This window comes from Monodelphis domestica, chromosome 5, assembly GCF_027887165.1.
Source record: "Monodelphis domestica isolate mMonDom1 chromosome 5, mMonDom1.pri, whole genome shotgun sequence".
Taxonomy (NCBI): domain Eukaryota; kingdom Metazoa; phylum Chordata; class Mammalia; order Didelphimorphia; family Didelphidae; genus Monodelphis; species Monodelphis domestica.
Genome location: NC_077231.1, coordinates 45,371,774 through 45,379,644, shown reverse-complemented (window position 1 = coordinate 45,379,644; position 7,871 = coordinate 45,371,774). Strand labels below are relative to the sequence as shown.

The 7,871-nt window shown below is 39.3% G+C and overlaps 1 pseudogene; it reads right to left on the bottom strand.

Moving 5' to 3' along the window:
* Positions 1 to 3,552: 3,552 nt before the first annotated feature.
* On the bottom strand, positions 3,553 to 4,836 carry LOC100021313 (tubulin beta-4B chain-like; annotated as a pseudogene).
* Between the last annotated feature and the right edge of the window lie 3,035 nt (positions 4,837 to 7,871).

The window sequence follows — 7,871 nt, the reverse complement described above, 5'->3', positions numbered from 1 at the left end:
TCATTCTTGGTTAGAGAAATGCAAATTAAAAAAAAACCTATCAGATTGGTCAATATAGTAGTAAAATAGTAAATGTTGGAGGGGATGTGACAAAATTGGTACACTAATGCATTGTTGGTAGAGATATGAATTGATCCAACTATTCTGGAGGGCAATTTCTAACTATGCCCAAAGGGCTATAAAACTGTGTGTACCCTTTAATCTGGTAATACCACTACTGGGTCTGTATCCCAAAGAGATAATAAAACATGGGAAAGGAACTTCTTGTTAAAAAATATTTATATCTGCTTTTTTTTTTTGTGGTGACAGAATTGGAAATTGAGGGGATAGGTGTCAATTGGGGAATGGCCGAACAAATTGTGGTATATGCTGGTGGTGGAATAATGCTATTGTGTTATAAGAAAGGATAAGCAAGATGATTTCGGAAAAAAAGCTAGACAGATCTGCAGGAACTGAAGCAGAGAGAAATAAGTAGAACTTGGAGAACATTGTATATACAATAACAGCAATATTGGACAATGACTATCTGTGAAAACTTGGCTATTTTCAGCAATGCGATGATTAGGAACAATCCTGAAAGACTTACCATGGGGAATACTCTCCACCTCCAGAGAAAGAACTTTTGGAGTTGTCTTTCACATCAGTGTATTTATGGTTTTATTTTGGTGTTTTAGTTATGTATGACTTTGCTCTTACAACAGTGACAATATGGAAGTGTATTTTGAATGACAATAAAAATAATTTTTTTTTATAAAAAGATGTTTATGTAGGGAGTTAGTTGGGATGTGAGGCAGAATGTCAACAGAGAAGTTGGGGCTGGTCAAATAAATGGGATGATAATTGAATCCATAGGAGGGGATGAGATCTAGACCAAGCAAAATAGTATAGTGGGAAAAGAGAAGACAATAATCATTTAAATAAAGCTTATTATGTGCCAGGTACAATTATTGTCTCATTTGAGATAGATACTCTTATTATTCTCATCTTACAGTTGAGAAAACTGAGACAAACAGTAGTGAAGTCATGGTCATATAGCTAATAAGGGTATGAAGCTGGATTTGAACTCATTTCTTAACCCAGTACTAAGTATCAGTTCCAAAGCAGGAGATTAGAAAAAGTTAGACAATGGGGGGCCAAGTGTCTCATGTCACATTTGAACCTAGGACCTCTTATCTTTCGATCTGCCTCTTTATCCATTGAATCACCTTGTTGCACCTGAACTGACTTCTTGACTGCAGGACCACCTGGCCAGAGAACCTTAAGGGATACCCATCATTAACAGGCATACCTTCTTCCAAAAAGAAGACTTGAGAAAGAGTGATCAGATAGGAGAACAAGGAAAAAAACAATGTCATGAGAACCTAGAGAGAAGAGAGTATTAAAAAGAATAGAACAGTCCACAGAGTGAAAAGGCACAGAGAAATCAAGTAGCATGAGGTTTGAAAAAAAGGTTCTTTTCTATGAAGGACCCAGTATTACAACAAATTGTGATTTTTTTTTCCTTTCTGTCTTCTTTCATTTAGGAAATGAGAGAACAGACAAAATTCTTCATTACTGTTCAGTTGCCCCAGCCTGTTACTAGGTGGCGCTCTAACTTAGCAGAACAAAGTGAATCGTCCCTGTTTTTTCTAAAAAATGCAGAAAAAAAAGTTATTGAGGAATTTACAAACTATGTTCTTAGATTTGTTTCTAGCGAACTAGTTACTAGGGTTGCCTTTGTAAAATAAAAATGTGTATTCCATAACTACATAATTTAGTGATATTCCAATAGCCTGAAACGAGGCTTGGTTGTTCAACTAGTCCTTTAATGATAAGAAAATATCCAGTTTGGAGTATTTTTAGTTTTCCCCATGTTCGGGTTCTTTCTCTTCTCTTCTCTTCTTTTCTTTTCTTTTCTTTTCTTTTCTTTTCTTTTCTTTTCTTTTCTTTTCTTTTCTTTTCTTTTCTTTTCTTTTCTTTTCTTTCCTTACCTTTTCTTTTCTTTTCTTTTCTTTCTGTCTTCCTCCCTCCCTCCCTCCCTCCCTCCCTCCCTTCCTTCCTTCCTTCCTTCCTTCCTTCCTTCCTTCCTTCCTTCCTTCCTCCCTCCCTCCCTCCCTCCCTCCCTCCCTCCCTTCCTTCCTTCCTTCCTTCCTTCCTTCCTTCCTTCCTTCCTTCCTTCCTTCCTTCCTTCCTTCCTCATGTTTATTTATTTATTTGTTGTCCCAGGGATCTCTTCTCCCTTCCCCATACTAAAGAAGTCATCATTTGATACCTCCCTTCCCAAAGATGTATATATAAAACTGTCTTGCTTATTTCTATTTATCAGTTCTTTCTCTGGATGTAACATTCACACATTATTCTTCAAACAATAGTTCTGTTGTATATAATGTTCTCTTGGTTCTTTTCTTTTCACTCTTTATATAGTCATCTTTCAGTGTCTATGCCAAAACTCAATTGCCTAATGCAAGAAATGTTGACTTTCTCTTAATATTCCAACTAGCACTTTTCTAGCTTTTGAGAAAGATGGGCTCAAAATGGATCATTTCAATTGGGTAATTTCTCCACACTATCCTAATGAAGTTTATATTTTTCACAGAACTATAATTGGGAATTTTTATACTTGGAGCATGTGAGGGATAAAGTGTCATGAAGTACATCCTCAATTGCATTGGAGTGGAAGAAAGAGGAGCATATGTTATCATGACTGTATGTGGGAACAAGGGCCACATTACATTTTAGGACTATCTGTGTCTATCTGCCATTCATTTGTCTGCCATCCAGCATTAGACTTCACAAGTCATACTCTCTTTCACTTTGGGTAAAAGCTCTATTAAATGAGCCACAGACAGATTAACACACACAGAGCAGAACCACCATCACATTCACCTCTGCTCCATATAACACAATAATATCACATTGACCTTATAGTATAAAATTATATATCTAATCTATCCTACTCGATACCAACAACTTTTTAGACACTACTTTTCTGTAATGTCACATAGCTGCAAATTGGAAGCATCTCAGTCTATAAAGAATGAAAATAGGGGCAGCTGGGTAGCATAATGGATAGAGTACTAGAACTGGCATTTGAAGGACCTGGGTTCAAATCTAGCTGTGTGATCCTAAGCAAGTCCCTTAACCCCAGTTTCCTGGCCCTTGCCACTCCTCTGTCTTAGAACTGACTCTAAGACAGAAGGTAAGGTTTTTTTTTTTTTTAATTAAAATATACCTGATCCTCTTACTTATTCAACCTTTAATGGACTTCCAGTCCGCATAATAGCTAAAAGTCTGCATTTGTGTAGAGTTTTAAGGTCTACAAAACATTTTATATGTATATCTCCTTTGATTTTATAAAAACTCAGCGAGATGCTATTATTAGTCCCATTTTATTGTTGATTTTGTTCAGTTGTAATTGACTTCACACTTTGGCAAAGATGTGAGAGTGGTTTGGCATTTCCTTCTCCAATGTGTCCCCATTTCATCTATTTATTTATTTATTTTGCACTATGAAAAACGCTTTAATGGTATTATCTGTACAGCATTTGATGTCAAAGAACAGGAAAACAGTAAGTGCAGAACGCAGCACATCAGAAAAACAAGTTTGTGAGTGAATAAAGAGTTCATACAGCTTTCAACATAATTTACAGAGTAACTGATGCACAGCTTTATGCCACCTCCTCTTCAGCCTCCGCCTCAAATTCTCCCTCCTCCTCAGCTGTGGCATCCTGATACTGCTGCTACTCAGAAACCAAGTCATTCGTGTTGCTTTCTGCTTCAGTAAATTCCGTTTCATCCATGCCCTCTCCAGTATGCCAGTGTAAGAAACTGCTCAGCAATGCACTTGAAGAGCTCTTGGATGGCAGTGCTGTTACCAACGAAGGTGGCAGACATTTTCAGGCCCCGGGTGGGATGTCACATTGTTGGGGATCCATTCAACAAAGTAACTGCTGTTCTTGTTTTGAACATTGAGCATTGGCTCATCCACCTCCTTCATGGACATACGGCCTCTGTAAGATGGCGCCCATGCACCAAACATCTGCTGGGTGAGCTCTGGCACAGTTAAAGCACGGTACTGCTGGCTACCGCGGCTAGTCAGTGGAGCAAAGCCAGGCATAAAGAAGTGCAGACGGGGAAAGGGGGCCATGTTCACTGCCAGCTTACTCAAGTCAGGAAACGTAAGCAGGTGGTGACGCCACTCACGGTTGCTGGCACCAGGTGGTTCAGGTCACCATATGTGGGCGTGGTTCTAAAACAGATATCATGGAGGGCTTCGTTATCGATCCAACAGGTTTTTCCGGTGTTTTCTACCAGCACATTGTAGCGTTCTACTGCAGTGTCCGCTACCTTGGGGGAGGTACAACGCTGAAAGTGTTCATGACTGTCTGGGTACTCTTCCCGGATCTTGCCGAGTAAGAGGGTGCCCATCCCAGCCCCAGTCCCACCACCCAGAGAGTGCGTCAGCTGGAAGCCCCGGAGACAGTCACAACTTCCCGCTTCTTTTCTTACAACATCGAATACTGAGTCAACCAGTCCCGCACCTTCTGTGTAGTGGCCTTTTGCCCATTGTTTCCAGCACCACTCTGGCCGAAGACAAAGTTGTCTGGCCTGAAAATCTGTCCGAAAGGTCCAGACCGGACAGAGGCCATTGTTCCAGGCTCAAGATCGACCACAACTGCCCGGGGCACGTATTTCCCACCTGTTGCTTCTTTGTAGTAGACATTAATCCTCTCCAGCTGCAGATCGCTGTCCCGTGGTAGGTTCCGGTGGGGTCGTGTTTGTCACTGATCACCTTCCAGAACTTTGCGCCGATCTGGTTGCCACATTGCCGGCCTGGAGGTGCACGATCTCCCTCATGGTAACGGCTGCCGCGTCGAAGAAGCGGAAAAAGATCGGGCGCGCAGACTGCCCGTGTCCCCATTTTACAGATGAGGAACGGAGGGTAATAGGAGTTGAATAACTTGCTAGGGGTCACATAACTAGTAAATGCCTGAGGCCAGATTTGAACTCAGTTTTTCTTGACTCCAGACCTGGTGCTCTATCCACTGCATCACCTAGTTGTCCCATTTTAAAGATGAGAAAAATGAGTCAGAAAAAATAAAATTACTTATCTAGGGTTACACAGATAGTACCTGTCTGAAGCCATATTTGAACTGGGGTTTTTCTGACTTCAGGTCCAATGCTATCCATTGTTCCACCTAACTGCTTCCAAACTCTAAAAATGAAGGGTTGAACTAAATGTCTTGGAAGGTACCTCCTACTTAGGACTAAAGGATAGTTGGTTTTCTAAATAGTCAATTATCCTGAGATCCTATAAAGTGGGAGGAAGAGATAACAGAAAGACTCATAGACAGGGTTCTAATGCATTGGGTGAATCAGAACAGCATTTCATGGGGATCCACAGTAATAATCACTTGATTCTCCACCAGCTTATTAGCAGTCTTCCCACCATGTAGATACCTCTCTCCTGAATGCCGAGTCTGTAGTCCAGCCCACCCTTTCATAAGGAATGCCAGCTATGCTGGAGTCATTCTCATTCAATTTCCACTCAGGATTTCCAAGTTACCTTTTCATCAGCAGATTTTCCTCTTGTTTTCCTTTGTTAGAATATAAATTCCTTGAAAAAGAAATTGTTGTTGTTGGTTTTTTTTTGCTTGATTCTGTATTCCCAGCTACTGGCACAATGCATCTGTCTGTCTGTCTGTCTATCCTCTAAGAAGGACTCTATATCAGAACATGAACAAGAGGCCCATGTCTCTCTTGGACCACTAAACATGGAACATGTGCATTCAAACTCTGAGACATGGCCCTAGAAATATGCTCCTGGATCATGAATAACATGTATACTTGACATACCATCTGTATGACCTTGGATGAGGCACTCAACTTCACTCAGTCTCAGTTTACCCAACTTTTAAAAAGGGATATAACATATACTTCCCAGGTGGAGCAGCAGATAAAGCATTGAGCTCAGAATCAGGAAGACTTATCTTCATGAGTTCAGATCCTCAATTTTTATTTCAAAGCTTCATATACTTAGTAATTGTGTGACCCTGGACAGGTCACTTAACTCTTTGCTTCAGTTCCTCAACTGTAAAATGAACTGGTCAAATAAATAATAAATCATTCCAATATCTTTGCCAAGAACTCCACCCCCTCAAAAAAAAGGAGACACAAAGAATTGGACAGGATTGAAATGACTGAAGAACAACAATCTCCCAGGGTTGTTGTGATAATCATATGAGCTCATATTTGTAAAGCATTTATCAAAGAGTCTGGCATGTAGTAAATGCTTAATAAATGACTGTTCCCATCCCCTTCCCTCTGTAGATTTGAGGATTGTTTAGATATAGGAGAAGAGTAGGTTGGAGATGCTTTCCAAGCTGAGGAAATATACATGGTGGAAATAAAAGATGGAAAGGTAGGTAGCAAAAATGAAATACACTCAAGCTAACCTTTTTGCTTGCTCAAAGGACTTGGACCGAATCAGCACAAATACATGTTGAGTGCATCAATCCTAGTGTGTCTGTCATTCCTGGAGTGGCTACAGATAGATTGAGAAGGAAAATAAGAAATAGAGTAATTTCCACATGAAATACAGATCTTATCAATGTCCATTTGAAGTCTCAAAATAATGAAGAACTTTGTATAGTAGTTTCTCTGGCAATTCATTTCTTAGCAAAGGATTAGGATTCAGGTTATTTTGAAATATTAAGTCAATGTTTTAACGAATTTGAGTCATCAATGTACTTATTCCATCAATCTAGATACTAACTCATTCCCAGTTTCCTCAACCTGTGAAATTCTCATCTACATGCTTCCATATTTTGTCTCCAGAATATCCACCCAATTTGTTGAAGATTTTCCTCTATATCAAAGAATCTTCACTTTTTTATGTGACTTGGACTTCCTTGGCAGTCCGGTGAAGCTCATGGACCCTGTATCACAAAGATGCCTTCAAATCATTGAAAGTAACATTACATTTTAATTAGAGGTTAGGGAAAATAGAGATTTAATTTTTCACTCCGTTCATGTTCACAGATCCCCTGAAATCTATACACAGACCCCTTGAAGATCTATGGATTCCAGGTTAAGAATCCCTACTCTGATCCTTTTATATTTCTAAGGTACTAACAGAAGATTTGGACTGGAACCCTAGTTTCTTCATATACAAAATGAAAGTAATATCTCTCTTGCAGAGTTATCATGGTGATAAAAAGAGAGAAAATTTGGAAATGCTTTGTAAAGATTAATCATTATTTTAAAATGGGTTAAAAACAGAGAAAGAACATCAAGACAATTAATATGAGACAAAGATAAACACTGATCAAATGTGGATCTTGTCAATTCTTCTAGAAAATCTATAAAATTAACTTCTTTATTTTGCTGGATAAAACTTAATCCCAGGGCTTTAAGTACACCAGTGGGGAGAAGGGACCTGAAACCAAGCTTCAAATGAAAATCTATTCTCTTTTTTCTTTTGATCCAAAGTCTTCTTCCCAAGTCATGTAATGCCAATGGAAAATACAATCCATTCATATCTTACATTACCTTTTGGGGACTTGTTTTTATTGTTCAGACTTCTTAGGTGTGCCTCTTTGTGATCCCATTTGGGATTTTCTTGGCAAAGATGCAGAAATAGTTTGCCATTTCCTTCTTGGGCTCATTTTAGAGATGAGAAAACTAAAGCAAACAGAATTAAATGACTTGCCCAAGGTCACTCAGTTAGTTTTTGAGGCTAGATTTGAAATCAGGAATATGAGTCTTCATGACTCCAAAACCACTATATTCACTGTGCCACTTACTTGCTGCTGCTCTTTGGGGGGAGCACTTCTTTGTAAAAGGCATTCCTTTCAAAGGAATTCAAAAAGCAAAAGGAAAGTAAGCATGAA